We start from the raw sequence: 16,792 nt of genomic DNA, 5'->3' as shown, positions 1-16,792 counted from the left end.
TCAGCAAACAATTTTCTAGTTTCATTGTTAACAAGGTTTTCGGCCGTTTTTCGTCAGTTATGACAATGAATCCATTGCGGATGTTGATGACTTTGAGGTTGTATTTAGACAGGAGTTCTCATAATTTGTTGCGTCTCTCTTCCCCACTGGGGCATTGTCTTTAATCTTAACTTTCTCCATCTTTGTATATATCACTTGCACGATTTAACCAGAAGTACCATTTGATTAAACATTGCAACTTACTGACTGGGAGATGAGATGGTTTGAAAGGGTAAAACAAATGGTTTATGGTGTGAGAAGGAAGGTATAATGAAAGGATGGTTGCTTTTTTGAGTGATGATGCTGATTGTAATGAGAATAATAATGAGTTGGATGGTTTAGTGAAAGCGAATGTGTTAAGTTAATGTTAAGTTAATGAGTGTCACAAGGAAGGGTGACAACTACCTATCCTATGCTGGCACTGAAATAGGGGCTAGGACGAAGCAGACGACCTAGGATCGAGTTCAGATTTAAAAAAACTTCATGGGCCACTTCCCTCAAATCCTAGGCAGAGTTGGTGTTAGTGAGGTAGAAGAGCCAAGATATGAGAGACAATGAGGGGAAGGATGTAGGACAGTGGGATCGGATAGGTGAAGGATGGGGGTAGGGGTGGGGGGTATCTTATACTGTCTTCACGACTTTGGCGAATCACCAATGAAAAAACAACTCCCTTAGCACTCCACCAATAGGAGGCAAGAACCGTCTTCTTCAAGCTGTTTTAAGCTGCTAGTGATGACTACATCAATCTCAATGCTTGACCTGAAATCTGTCTTGAAGCTTCTGGCGGTCAGCCAATGAGAAGGCGGCTCCTTCTCTGCCAATGAGAAGACAGTTTCCTCTTCACCAATGGGAAGGCAGCTTCTCCACCAATGTGAGCTGAGGAAGATGTTCTTCAATCCTCTGGCTGCTACTGCCATTCAGGAAGAAACAGCGACACGTCCACCTCCTGCTAATGCTCACCTCTGAATGCTGGACTGACAGTCGCTAGTGGTGAGTCCTTCCCTATATATAGTGGTCATGTGTGCACTCACAGGTGCTCCCGCAGAACCAAGTGAGGGATGTCCAGGTTTTCATTGGCTGGCGGCCAGGCGTTGCTCGAGCCACGCCGATCTTCTCAGGTGGGTGCCGTCACCGCGTTTTCATTGGCTACAACTGTGGTGACGTCACTCCAACATCTTCATCAATATTGGTTCCTTCCTGGGCTCTGGTGTTATCCTCTGGAGCTGACGCTGGGCCTTCCTCACACAGGTGGGTAGCAGGAAGGGTTCTTGTGTCGTATTCAGGATGTGTTTCTGTTCCAAGATGAATAATGCCTCAATGAGGCATAAGCTTCACTGATCTGGGGCTCTTCCGATTCTTTCAATGTTCCTGACAATCTCCTATAGTTCGACGTGCTGTTGGTGGGCGGTGAGGGCATGGTGTTTGATGGTGCCATTTTGTTCATGGCATAAGATCCTCTTAGACAGCCGTAACATCATCATACCGATATAGATTCCAGGACATCCTTGGATAGGGCATGTGTACTCATCCAAGGAGACTACAGCTTGGGGTATCTTTACAGTAATGTAAAGACACATAAGACCAGAAACCCCTTACGCCCCATCATCAACCAGATGCCCGCCCCGACCTACGCCTTGACAAAATGCCTGTTGCGATGTTTATCAATTTCGCAGGTAGGAGGGATGTGACTTGGTAGCCGTTTATTCAACGTTCTTCAATTACAGCCACTGTTGGATACAAGTTAATTCAGCCACTCGTGCCCAGGCAGAGCCTGCTGTCTCTTTGTTCTACATAGCTAGAACCTTCTAGAAGCTTTGACCTGGTTCAAAGCAGATTTTTAGGAATGCCGACCGGATATGTGGATGAGTTTGTGCTCGGTGGAAGACATTAGGCAAAAAGGCATTTTGCGAAATGTAACTCATCGCTGGGTGAGAAACAGTAGTAGTCGGACACTGGATTCCAGGCTCCGATTCCCTGCTGAAAGGGCGAGTTCCGAAGCACCTTCATTAACACTGCAGTGGCTCATTTGTTACTCTTATTGTTTTCGTGATATATCAATAATGCCCTTTATGTTATCAGTGCTTTTATATGTGTTCTTGGTAATGATAAAGGGAATTTCTTTTGCGGCAAATGTGTCAAAATGGAACCATGGCTAAATTGTGATAGTCATGCATCTGCACAGACATGGATGCAACATAGCCATTATGGGAAGTGGTAATTTAAGGGAAAACATGACTAAAAGGACATATGATTACAATGGGAAAAATCCCATTTATAATTTGGTGCTTGCTGCGATGTTGGTTAGGGAGATATTCATTAACCATTAACAATCCTTTGTTCTTTTAGTATCTTTCTTATTTGCCATGATTCTAACTTGTTATTTGTTACCTTACAGAATGAACTATATTTGGGTAGAATAGGTTAGATCCACACTGTAGATGAAATACGTACAGGGGTTAGAGAGAGAGACAGAGAGAGAGAGAGAGAGAGAGAGAGAGACTGCTGTTGGAGGGAACTTCAGCTGCGAGCTACTAAAGGTCGCCAACTTCTCCAGGTAAGCATCTCCTGCTCACGTATGAGGGGTGTAGGGATAATAGTTATCAGATACTTTGATGAAATATATATTATATATATATATATATAATATATATATATATATATATATATATATATATATATGATATATATATATTTATATATATGGGGATACAATCCACAATGAAGTAAAATCCTGTAGTTTAAAATATATATTTCTTGTACCGGATTAAAGCTTTCGACCATCAGATGTGGTCTTGTTCACTAAAATGTGATATGTCACCTCAAGGAACTGACTAGTAGGAGCACAAACATCTGAAAAAACAATAAAGGTTAGGTAACAAGCTAATTTATTTTTATGAATGATCAGTTGGTTGAGCCATCGTCCTTTCCAGAATTCGTCTTGATCTTCGTGGGGGAATGTTTCTATTGTCAACTGCTTGTTCTCTGCTGGTTGGGTGGTTTGTTGGAGAAATGACCTGAGTGGAGTAAACAGGAGAGGAAGCAGCATCATCATTGGCACATATATTCCTAAAGTTTGAAATCTTCCCTTTTCTGCATATCTCTTCCCAAATAGCTGTATTTTTTTGTAAAAAAGTCCAGTATTTCCTGTAAAGATCTCGTTTAAGGAAATTAACGCCCCTATTTTATCTAATAGCAGTGCTTCATTTAATATTTTCCCCATCATTGCCATAACTCATTACTACATTGCTACAGTTATTAGTACATGTATCTGTAATTACTTGTATTTAAGTATATATTATCCTTATGTGCAAATCTCATTGATTCTGTATTCTGTAATGGTGGTACTTCCTCTTTTCTATCTGGTTTTATTTTGTCTTGCTTGTTCTGGTTACTTATCTGCTTTTCCCTTACGTCTCTCTCGCTTGTCGAAACTGTCTCAGACAAATTGATCAGATTTCGGTGAGACTTTTCTTCGTCATCCGTAAAACATACGCTCTTCCGATTATCCTGTTTTAGGCTAATCCACAGCTAGCAGAACACCACTGAAGGCAGGAGATGTAATTGCTTTTGATGGGAAAGAATACAACTGGACGTTCATCACAGCAGATGTGACAATGGCGTTATTAGGGGCAGATATCCTAACAGCACACAACCTACTAGTCGACGTAGCAGCTAAACAGGTGATCCCAAGAACAACACAGAAATCATCTCCCCAAAAGCCGAGCTGACTTACAACAATGACGAGTCAACAAGAAGGAAAAATATGCCCCATCACACCTAAACAAGGAAAACCATTTGATATCCGTTACCACCAAATTTTTCACGTTGGTTTCTTGGGACATTTTTGCACTGTGCATATATTTTAATAAGATGATTTGAATTTTTGTATAAATTAGCGGAAATTATGATTGAAAAGGTCAGTGGTGGCATTTTGGTGGTTATTTGAAGTAAATCAATGGAAAGTTTGTCTTTTCCAGGTGTGATTATATTCACAGGATAATAATTGTGCATATTAATAGTTATTAATTAGCATAAATTATGCATATTTAAAGAAAATAATAGTCCAACCCAAACAAAAAGTGGTACTGGTGAATTTCTGTTCAATCTTATTTGATTTACCTTTATGTATATAAATTACTACATATTCCATAATAATTGATCATTAAACAGGCAGATATAATAGTAATTTGAATTTGTTCACAATTAATTAACTCACATATAGTTAAAAGAATATCAAAATATAAACATACTTAGCAAAAGATTTAGAGATAACTGTGTATTCTGAATAGACTATGAAACAAGAATATTTGAACTACAACAAATATGCTAAAAATTTATAAATTCATATTATAGTTATGTAAGAGTTATTTTCTAGTAAATAATTCTTGCTGAAAATAAAAGATGAACACATGTAAATATAATACACAAATAAAAATGTTGCAATTTCTTAAAAATACTTCTTATTCCAAATCTCTGAGTAGTAACTTTCACCCTCTAACGTTCCTGAAACACTGTTAAACAGAAAATAATTTTCGCTCTCTGATGATGGTGATGAAGAAGAAATGTAAGGAGATGCTGAGCGAATTTCATCAGATGATGGTGTAACATCTTTTTCCTATCTCTTATTTGAAGGTTGAAGCACTTGTTTCTGTCTTACAGTTTCCAAGCTCTCATCTTTAGCTTCCGCCTCAGACTTTGATATCCTGGGAGGCTTTTCACACAAGCTTGGAGAGAACTGTGAACAAGAAAGCCAAACAGGGATAAGACCGTCATCAGTCTGCTGCCAGCCAGTCTTCAGGTGAAGGATAACCAATATCTTGTCTGAGACATTGCTTCTAAAACATCTAAAATTGACCATTACGTGCGTGGCATGAGAAGACCCCCCCCCCCCCCCCCCCCCCCCCCCCCCCCCTCTCTCTCTCTCTCTCTCTCTCTCTCTCTCTCTCTCTCTCTCTCTGCTTAGGTTAACAAATGTAAATTTCCTCATAAATTTGTTCGCTTCTTCTCCGTTTTAACCTTCGGAATTCCTTATAGTGACCGTTTCGTGACATTATGGTGACGTATTGCTTTATATAGACGGTTTATTGGGAAATTTTTTACAATTTTGAAAACCAATTACCGTTCAAAGGTAGACTTAAATAAAATTCGACTTGTAGATAACGTGTTTTTTTAGTTATGGAAAAGCGTTAAAGGAAGTCATAGTAAAGTAATACCCTATGACAGAAAACTAAACTATATGGAGAAGTCAGAAATATAGAGATAATATTATACTAGCAAATATTTCAGACATACCCAAGGAACATCATTAGCAATAAAAAATCTTTATCAACGATACCTGAATCTTAGGCGCCCTTGAGATGTTCATTAACTGTCTGTTTAATCAAGACCGACTGTATCATCTGGCTCTTGTACCGACATTTGCTGCTGTAAATCATACGTGATAAATACCAGTTTATTCTGTGTCACCGTCTTAATACTGTCCAGATGTGGGATTTTAATTTTATTGTTGGGCATCTCTCTGGTCTTGTCTTGAAGGGGTCAGTAGAAAATTACGTTTGCTTTATGAATCGCTTTCTCAGGATATCTTAAAGACGAAAGCTGCTCATGAATTAGTTCAAATTCCTTTTCCAGGAAATCTGTGGAACAAATTCGTAAGGCTCTTAAGAATAATTTGCTGTCTACGCCTATCTTAATAGAAATGTCATGATAACTAAAGTAATGAATATATGAAAGTGAGACATTTTGTTTCCTGTCCGGTCTCTAATTACTAAAACATCAAGACAAGAAATTTTGTTTTCTGTTTCCCATTCAACGTTAAATTTAATGCTTGGGACTAATGCATTCAATTTTGAAAGGAATTCGTTGAAATTGCCCCACCTATTATCCAAAAATGTTAGAATATCAGATATATATATATATATATATATATATATATATATATATATATATATATATATATATATATATATATATATATCTCATCCACAGCATGCTTTGGGGTTTTATTGCATTTATTACTATAGTTTCAAAGTATTCCTTGTATAGAATACTGGCTAAAACGGGACTTAAAGGGCCACACCCGAATTTTTCCTTATAGAATGACTCTCTGAATGACAATACGAAAATACATTATTAGATACGCATAATTCAACTAACTTTATTATTTTGGCAAGAGCCAATGGGAAATTATCTGAATAGGGCTTAATTTTTCCCTCAAAAACTGTAGAACGTCCTCAGCTGATACTTTTGTGAATAGGGAATCTACATAAAGGCTTAAAAGTTTTATGCTACGAAGTGGAATATGTGCTTCTCTGAATTTGTGACCAAAATCTTCCAGTCACATTAAACTTTCGGAAGGTGTTTGTCAGAAACTCAGAGAAACACATATACCTCTTGATAACAAAACGTTTAAGCCTTGATGTAGATTCCCTATTCACAAAAGTACCAATACAGGATGTTCTACAGTTTTTGAGGGAAAAATTAACCCCCTATTCAGACCGTTTCCCACCAGCTCCTGACAAAATAATAGAGTTATTTGAATTATGTGTATCTAATAACGTATTTTCATTCAGCAAGGCATTCATTAAGCAAAGATTCCTGTTTTAGCCAATCTATATACATGGAATACTTTGAAACCCAAAACCATGCTGTGCAGATGAGATATGTAGATGATATTCTAACCTTTTAGGATAATAGGTGGGGCAAATTCAACGAATTCCTTTCAAAATTAAATGCATTAATGCCCAACATCAAATTTAAAATTGAATGGGAAACAGACAACAAAATTTCTTTTCTTGATGTTTTAATAATTAAAGACACGACAGAATACAAATTTTCCACATACAGAAAACCAACATTCTCAATTTCATACATTCACTACTTTAGTTATTATTCCATTTCTATCAAGATAGGCGTAGCTTGCAACTTATTCTTACGAATAGGCTTACGAATTTGTTCATTAGTAAAAAGGGCCCCTTCTAACCTTGTAGTGACAGTTAAAGAAAAGTGGGTTAACATAATACTATTCAGGAGATTTGCAACATCAGATAGGAGGCATTAATAATTCCAAAATTACACGCTTTAGACAAAACAGTTTTTTGATCAATGCAGAATCAGTGGAACAGGCAGCCATGATATCCAACTAGAGGATTACCCCAGAGGAATTATCAAAGAAGTAAAGCCTCACTACAATTCAAGCTATGCTAAAGCTGTCATCTTCCACCAGGACTTGTATGATTTTTCAGAGGAAGAAATCCATATGTGTCTTAATGTTTGGCCCGCTCTTATTTTTTATTTATATTAAGGACATTAATGTAGGATTAACTAGCAGGATAGCCAAACTAGGCGAAATGCAGCCGACCCAGAGACAGTAGAAAGTTTAATAAATTATCTAAAGAAAATAGGAGAGTGGTAAAAAAAAGGCCTTTTAATGTGGATAAGTGGAAAGAGTTGCAAATAGGAACAACCAACCCTCATGCCATGCATTCATCGGAAGAATTATCAATAATTTCAACATTTTCATCATCTAACAAATCATCATTTTCCTCTTGTGTGTCCGGAATCACACAAACATCATTTTCTTCAGATGTTTCATTTTCATCAATTTCATTATCTGAATCTGTCGAATCTTGAGGTGGCTAACTTTCATCCAACATAAGTTTGAGTAAGATGGGGTTATAGTCCTCATTAACTTCTAGTTTCCTCCCACTCATCTTTTTCAGTAACAGTATTAGATTACCGCCAAATGAATATTTTACTACACAGTATGCAAGTTAATAATGCAACTGAAGGTTGATTCTGAGTGCATTTGTGATGTCGAGGAGTCACTGCTAAGAGTGCATATTCTGTGCTGTTTCATGAAAAAGTTGACATGAATGTTGACTAAACACAATCTCTCTCTATCTTTCTCTCTTTTTCCCCTATATTTTATGAGTCTTATGTATTTTTGTGGTCATATAGAGAGAGATGCTGATGATAATGATGTGAGAGAGAGAGAGAGAGAGAGAGAGAGAGAGAGAGAGAGAGACCGATAATGATGATGATGATAATGATGACAGAGAGAGAGAGAGAGAGCGAGAGAATAAGAGAGATAGAGAGAGAGGGAGGGAGAGGGAGAGAGGGAATGAGAAAATAGAGAGAGAGAGAGAGAGAGAGAGAGAGAGAGAGAGAGAGAGAGATAGACAGACAGACACAGAAAGACAGAGAAACAGAGAGAGACAGAGATTGAGAGAGAGAGTGAGAGAGTATGAGTAAGAGAGACAGACAGACAGAGACAGAGCAGGGACAGAAAGATAGAGGAACAGGGAGTCAGAGAATGAGCGACAGTGAGAGGACATGAGTAAGAGAGAGAGCATGAAAGAGTAAGAGAGAGGGTGAGACAGACAGACAGACACACACACGGCGCGCGCGCGTGCGCAGATTCTACTCTTCCCTTCTCTAACCACTTTCCTAACTACAACCCGTCAGTTACGGCAATTTTTATTTATTTGATATCATACAGGATGTAGAATCTAATACAGCTTTTTCTATATAATCATACGGTGACTTCTTTGCATTATATGCCAAGGCAAATGTAAACTTAAGCCTTCAAATAAGTCTTCCTCCTCTGAGAGGTTGAATAGACCACCAAAAAATTTTGACTAGTATGACAAAATCTCCATCAGGTAAGACCTTCTGTTTTGAATATTACTGATGTCATGTATAATAAATACACCTCCTATGTACTATATTTTATACTTACAATATTTCATTATGAATATGGCAATGACTCGAGGACATGGAAACATTGTATTTTTCCCGCTTCTGTCCATTGCATATCAATGTCTCGTCCTATGCTTCTACATAGTGTTTCCTTCCTCCCTTCAAGAGAGACAGTCAGGATGTAGTAAGCCCTATTATGGCTCAATAAGGAGCCCCCAACAAAGACTCCATATTCTTCATTTGGTCAGCCAACTAAAAATGTCTCTTCTTAATGGCATTTTTATATATCCTGCAATGGAATTGTGAAGGACTGTGTACACGTGCAGGAGAGCTAAAAGTCTTGTTAAGAGAGAGAAATCCTGGTATAGCATGTCTGCAAGAAACCAAATAAGGCCCTGAAATTTTTAATCCTGGTGTTAACTATGAGATTTTCTCCTCTCCTCCTCCTGCCGGTGACCGTGCTTATGGGAGAGCTGCTGTTATTGTGAATAAATCTTTGGAATACTCTCAAGTACCCTTTACTACAAATTTACAGGCACTTGGACTTAAAATAATTTTACACAAGCAGATTGCTGTCTATTCCATTTCCCTTCCTCGTAGATCTGCTTTTTCAGTGACTGACATTCAGTCATTGTTAAATCAATTACCATCACCATTCATGCTTCTGGGAGATTTTACTGCACGCAATCCATTGTGGAGAGGTGACTCTATAGATATGGAAGGAAAAGTGGCCGAGGAAATTATTAACAATAATATTGTGCTTCTTAATGATGGCATGATGACTTACCATAACATACATTTTAATTCGTATTCAGCTATCGATCTAAGTATATGTTGCTCAGACATAGCTTTAGAATTTAACTGGTCTGTTGATGAATATCTGCATTGCACGGTAGTGATCACTTTCCTATCCATTTGAAGTTTGTAAGGAATGTTCCTCTAGAAGCACCACCAAAATGGAAGGTAATGGACGCAGATAGGTGGAATATCAGGCAGGCATAAGATTAGGAAAAAACTTAGGAATCTCTTCAATGCCACTTGGAAGCATATAACTATTTTTCAATACAGTGGTAACAAGCGCAGAGGCTGCTATACCAAGAACAATTGGAAAACTACGAAAACCTGCTGTCCCTTGGTGGGATGAGAAATGTGCTTTCCTCAGAAAAATTACAAGAAGATACTATAATAAATACATGTCATGTGGCACATCTACTGCTAAGATAAAGCTATATAGCCAAACAGTGTCAATATTTCCATTGTGCAAAAAGAAATTTGTGGATATACTACATAAATGGGATTAATTCAAAGTTCCATCCAGAGTAGTTTGGAAGAAAATAAGGAAGCTTTCAGGAATTTTTTCTCCTCCAAAAACACCCCCTTTAAAGGTAGGAGTGTGAGGTATAGACAAATAGGCAGGTAAAGTAGTACTAACTTTATTACATGTATGAAAGGTTTATAAGTACTGTGTGCAGGCAGATATGTAGTACCCAACCCACGAGAGAGAGAAAATTGGGTCAGAGAAGCTGATTTGTGTTTTCTCATAGACATACATACATACTAGATAATATTGGCTATGTACATTTAATATCTATGAATTATACATCAGCAAAAGGCCGAGAATGCTCTACAGAATGGTATAAGGAACAATGCAGCTATGATGATAACATACAATATTTACAGGAAAAAGCATTGTCCTTACAAATACTTCCCCCCCCCCCCCCCCCGCCCCGCCCCAGACAATTATTATGTAACAATAATTGGAAGACAATATGGGTCAGGATGTCTAATTGCGATAGCGTGCTGGAGGGCAGAGGCGGCCCAGAGTTTGTGAGACCAGCTGTCTTGGGGGTCTCTCGGCCTCTAAGGCCTTCGGAGAGCCAGGTGACAGGATTCTTCCCTTGGACCGGGTCCTAGGGGGTTCGACTGTCGTCTGTGGGTGGCCAAGGCTCCGTTGGGTGGCTCGGGAAATTTGGGAAATGCTCTGTTTTGTGGGGGTACCCTGGGACATCTGCCGGGTTCCTCTTCAGTGTCGTCCTCATTCATCAGGAAGGTGGGCTTCAGCCTATCGATGGAGACCCAATCCTCACAACCATGAATGAGGATGAGTTATGCCCTGTCCGTGTAGCGAAGAATATGGTAGGTGCCTCAGTAAGGTCTCATCAGCAGAGGGCAGTGGGCAGTGGGCGTCATTCGAGGCGAAGACGTGCTTGCAGGATGATAAGGCTTTGGGCTGGAAGTGGCTCATACTGTCTACGAAAGTCTTCAGGGCGTGAATTTCCCAGCAGTTTCCTGAAGCCTCGTGATCGGGATGTCTGCATCGTCGGAGTTGGTTGGGAAGAATTCACCTGGTACTGACAGTGGTTCCCCATAGACCTTCTACACCGGGGACACCTCGCCATTGGCCTTGGGGGCGGTGCAGATTCCAAAGAGGACCCAGGGCTACTGTAACTTCCAATTCTCATCCTTCAGAAGAGGTGGACTCTTTCCACCATGCTGTTGGCTGCAGGGTTGAAGGCTATAGTGCTGTGGTGCGATGTACCCTTCAGGCAGGCCAAGGCGGCCTATAAGTCTGACAGAAAGGCAGGTTTGCATCCGTTGTGATGTCGTCTGGTACTCCAAAACGTCTGATCCATCTGGCGAGGATGACCACTGCACAAGCACTGGTGGTTGCTTCCGTCATCGGGGTTGCTTTAGGCCATCTGGTGGACCTATCGGTACCCTTCAGGAGGTACCTGGTGCCTTCGGATGAAGGCAGGGGGCCTACAATGTCAATGTGGCTGTGAACGAACCTCCGTCTGAGTTGTGGGAAATTGCCTACGCCCGATTCAGTGTGCCACCTGATTTTGCTAGTCTGGCAAGGAACGCAGTTCCTAGCCCATTCCCACGAGTCTTTCCAGATCCCATGCCATATGAATTTCTCCATCAGGAGGCGTATCACTGGGTGTGAGAGGCCATGTATTATGTCAAACACGATCTTTCTGCGGGAGGTTGGGATCAGCGGGCGGGGGCAGCCAGTGCTGATGTCGCAGAGGAGTGTTGTGCCCAGAGGTCCGAAGGGCACATCTCCCCACTTCAGGGAGGTGGGGGCAGTGCAGTAGGATGGTGTTTCTAGATCGGCAGCTTGTTCCTGGGGAAGGTCCTCAAAGTCGATCCTGAGGTGGACGGTGCCGATTTCGATCTTTGATAGGGTATTCGCTACAGGGTTCTTCTCCCCGGGGACATAGTGGATGGTGCAGCTGAACTTAGCGATGGCTGCTAGATCCCTTTGTTGCCTTTGTGAAAGCGTGTACCAAATGCTGATGGCCCGTCCTGATGGTAAAGGGGGAGCCCTCCAGGAAGTAACAGAAGTGGTGCATGGCCTGGTAGACGGGTCAAAAGTGCTGTAGCTGGTCTCGGCTCGCTTCAGCTTCCTGCCGAAGAAGGTGAGTGGCTGGGGCGACCCATGAGTCACCTGCTTCAGGACTGCTCTGCGGGCGACATTGCTGGCATTGGTGGTGTGTCATAGGGGCGCATCGGGGTCCTTGTGGGCGAGGGTGGCGGCCTTGGTGAGGGACTTCTTCATCTGACAGGAGGCCTGTTGCTGCAATGCTTCCCACACCAACTTCTTCGGCTTCCCCTTCAGGAATTCTGTCATGGGGGACATGGTGAGGGCAATATCCAGGATGAAGTAACAGTAATAATTCACCACGCCGATGAATTCCTGCAGGCCCTTGATTGTCATTGTTGTTGGGAACTTCTCTACAACATCCATCTCCGTGCCCAAGGAAATCCACCTTCTCTGTGCCGAAGATGCTCTTATCGAAGCAGATGACAAGCCCATACTCTTGGAGTCATTTCAGCATGGCTCAAACATGGTGGAGGTGCTCCTCTGAGGACCTGGAAAAAATCAAAATGTCATCAATGTAGCAGATGCAGAGGGGCAGGTCTCCCAGGCGTTGGAAGGTTGCTCCGGCGTTCCTCAAGCTGAAGGTGGAGTAGTAGAAAACGTAGGACCTCAATGGTTCGGTATTGAATGGTCCAAATTGTTGTATTTCATTGTTTATTATTCAATTTAGCTTTATAATAAAATTTACTGTGGTGTTTTTGTAGGGCTTGGAACGAATTAGGCAATGTAAATGTAAAACGTAGTTCTGGATAAAAAAAAAAATCAGGTTACGAAGGCCGCTTTGGAACGGATTAATTTCGTAACCTGAGGCACTACTGTATATATATATATATATATATATATATATATATATATATATATATATATATATATATATATATTATATATATATATATATATATATATATATATATATATATATATATATATATATATACCATATATATATATATATATATATATATATATATATATATATATATATATAGATATATTATATATATATATATATATATATATATATATATATAATATATATATATATATATATATATATATATGATATATATATATATATATATATATATATATATATATATACATAGATAGATAGATAAATAGATAGATTGACAACAGATTGATCTTACAGACCTTACAGACCTTACATCTTGTTCGGGTTGCCCCAGGTCCCTCAGTGTGAGGCACCTCTAATGTCTACCAGAGAGTTGCTAGTACATCTTCCGGTATATTTTGCATCTTCCAATCTTGGATGGTCTGGGATGCAGTTTAGATATTTGTCGAGCTTATTCTTAAACACATCTACGCTCACTCCTGATATATTCCTCAGATGAGCTGGCAACGCATTGAATAGACGCTGCATTATCGATGCTGGTGCGTAGTGGATTAATGTCCTGTGTGCTTTCCCTTATTTTTCCTGGTATAGTTTTTGGGCACTATTAATCTACCTCTGCTTGCTCTTTCTGATATTTTTAGTTCCATGATATTTTCTGCTATTCCTTCTATTCTGTTTTCCATGCCTGAATTATCATGTAGCGTTCTCTTCTCCTTCTAGACTATATAATTTTAAGAATTGTAGTCTTTCCCAGTAGTCTAGGTCCTTAACTTCTTCTATTCTAGCTGTAAAGGACCTTTGTACACTCTCTATTTGTGCAATATCCTTTTGATAGTGTGGGTACCATATCATATTGCAATATTCAAGTGGACTACGAACATATGTTTTATAAAGCATAATCATGTGTTCAGCTTTTTCTTGTTTTGAAGTGCCGTAACAACATTCCCATTTTTGCCATACATTTTGCCAACAGAGTTGCTATTTGATCATTGCATAACATGTTCCTATTCATCATCACACCAAGGTCTTTAACTGCTTCCTTATTTGTGATGGTCTCATTATTAGGTCCCTTATATGCATATAGCTTTCTTTCTCTGTCTCCATAATTTATTGATTCAAATTTATCAGAGTTAAATACCATCCTATTTACCTCTGCCCAATCATATACTTTGTTAAGGTCTCTTTGTAGAGCGTTCCTATCTTCATCACAAGTAATTTCTCTACTTATTCTTGTGTCATCTGCGAAACTACTCACTACCGAATCCTTCACATTATTGTCTATGTCTTCAATCATAATAACAAACAGTATTGCAGCTAACACCGTACCTTGCGGCACACCGGATATTACCTTGACTTCATCCGATTTCTCGTCGTTTGCAATAACTATCTGTTTTCTGTTGTGTAAAATTCTTTTAACCATCTTCCTACTTTATCCACCCGATATTGTGTTTTCTAATTTTCTTCGCTAATATATTATGGTCTACTTTATCAAAAGCTTTTGCAAAGTCTAAATAAACCACATCTGTTTTCATTCCGCTTTTCATATTTTTGAATATGTTTCTCACGGTGGACTAACAGTTGGGTTTGTGTACTTTTTCCGGGTACGAAACCATGTTGTCCTTTATAAACAAATTATTTTTTTATTAAATGTTTCATAATATTTTTCTTCATTACCCTTTCATACACTCATAATATGTGATGTTAGACTCACAGGCCTTAATTACTTGCCTCTAGTCTTGATCCACTTTTGAAAGTAGGGGTAATATATGCTAATTTGTGCTCATCATAAATCTTGCCTGTATCTACACTTTGTCTTAATAATATTGCAAGTGGCTTTGCGATAGAATGAACTACTTTCTTTAACAAAATAGCAGGAATTCCATCAGGCCCTGCAGCAGCTCCATTTTTAATTTCATTAATAGCCTGCACAATATCAGCTTCATTAATATCTATGTCAGCTAAATATTCACTATTTTCATCCCTTACTTCTATATCATTATCTTCATTATCTATTCTAGGGGTGAATTCTCTCTTATATCGTTCTGCCAGTATGTTGCAAATTTCCTTTTTTTCATTCGGGGGGTTAATCTCCCTTCAATTCTCAGAGGGCCTATTTCTATTCTTCTTTTATTCATCTTCTTCGCATATGAGTATAATAGCTTGGGGTTTTGCTTGATATTTAATAGGGTCTTCCAAGTCCCGTTTTTCATTTTCTTTTGATTGTATAATCTTTTGTTCTGCATTTTCTATCTTACTTTTTAGTTCTATAACTTTCCATGCATTTTTTTCTTTTGCAAGACCTTTTTTCCACTTTCTGATTTTCTGGAACAAGATCCTTCTGTCTCTTGGTATGCATGAATGATGTTTACTTTTCTTCTTCGGTATATATTTTTTCCACTATTTTCTCCAATATTTTATATAATATCTCCGTATTTACCCTTATGTCATCACTTACGAAAATGTTATCCCAATCTTTGTTTAATTCTTCATTAATTTCTGACCATTTTTATATTTTTACTGTAGAAGTTGTATTTTCCATATCCTTCCCACTTTTTTCATTTCTTGCTTATCTCTATTTTCACTTGCTTTGGAATGAACTGTTAATTCTATGACATTATGGTCTGAAATATTCGCATTATAAACTATTATTTCTTTAACATAATTCATCTCGTTCACAAATACTAGGTCTAAAGTATTTTCCTTTCTTGTTGGCAGGTGATTTATTTGTTGAATGTTGTATTCTAGTAGCATATCTAATAGCTTTTCAAATTGCCTCTTATCTTCTGCACTACTATTACTCTCTTTTTTATATGTATAAGTACAACCACAATCTCCTATTCGTTCTTTCCATTCTACGAAAGGAAGTTGAAGTCACCAGATAGGAGAATAGTCCAGTCCTTGTGATTTCTACATATATCATCCAATTTTTGTTTCAATTATTAAGTCAAACTCTTTAGTATTAGGAGGTCTATATATTACTATGTTCATCAATTTTTCAGATTCAAATTCTACCGCTATTAGTTCACATTCTGAGTTACTATATATTCTCATATATTTGTTTCCTTGTTTTTTGTCTTTCCCATATATTGCGGTTCCCCCTTGATTCCTATTTTTCTATCATGATCTATAAGTTTGGAACCCTTTTATTTGATCATCATTCCCAGTCTCTTGGGAATACCAGGTTTCACTTATATTCATTATATCTATTTTCTTTTCATTTTGGGTTAGTTCTTCTAAGTACTCTATTTTTCTTTTTGAGTTACTCGTAACTAAACCCTGCGCATTCATCACTATGATGGTTTGCGTGTTTTCTCCTTCATTTAATACTGGTAGTAATAAGGATTTTCCCATGTCTCTTTCCTGTTCTGGTATGTTGTTCTTTTTTCATTTCCAGAAATTCTGACATTAAAAAATCCAACTTTTCCATAATATTTGATCTTCCTTCATCATAATTATTCATTTTGTGGTCTGAATCTTGCAATTTTCTCCGTTTCTGCAATATCCTCTTGCATAATAAATACAGTTCAATTATCTCTTGAGTAGAATTTCGGAGCTGATGCTTTGAAATTTTTTGCTGACACCTCTGCATATCTCATTGGTGGTTTGCTTTTCTCTTTTACCTGATATTCTTGATTTCTCTCTTTATTTGTTTCTTTCTTATTTTGGATTTTATTACTTGGTTGGTTATTTATTTGATTATGATTCATGGCTACAGGGTGCATATATTTGCATTTTTTGTCGAACTTACATCCTTTTCCTTCTTTTAGGTTTTTACATATTTTTGGATGCAGATCTCTGCACTCATCCCCATATCC

Source organism: Macrobrachium nipponense, chromosome 23 (assembly GCF_015104395.2).
Source record: "Macrobrachium nipponense isolate FS-2020 chromosome 23, ASM1510439v2, whole genome shotgun sequence".
NCBI classification, from domain to species: Eukaryota; Metazoa; Arthropoda; class Malacostraca; order Decapoda; family Palaemonidae; genus Macrobrachium; species Macrobrachium nipponense.
Note: the sequence above shows the minus strand (reverse complement) of the source record.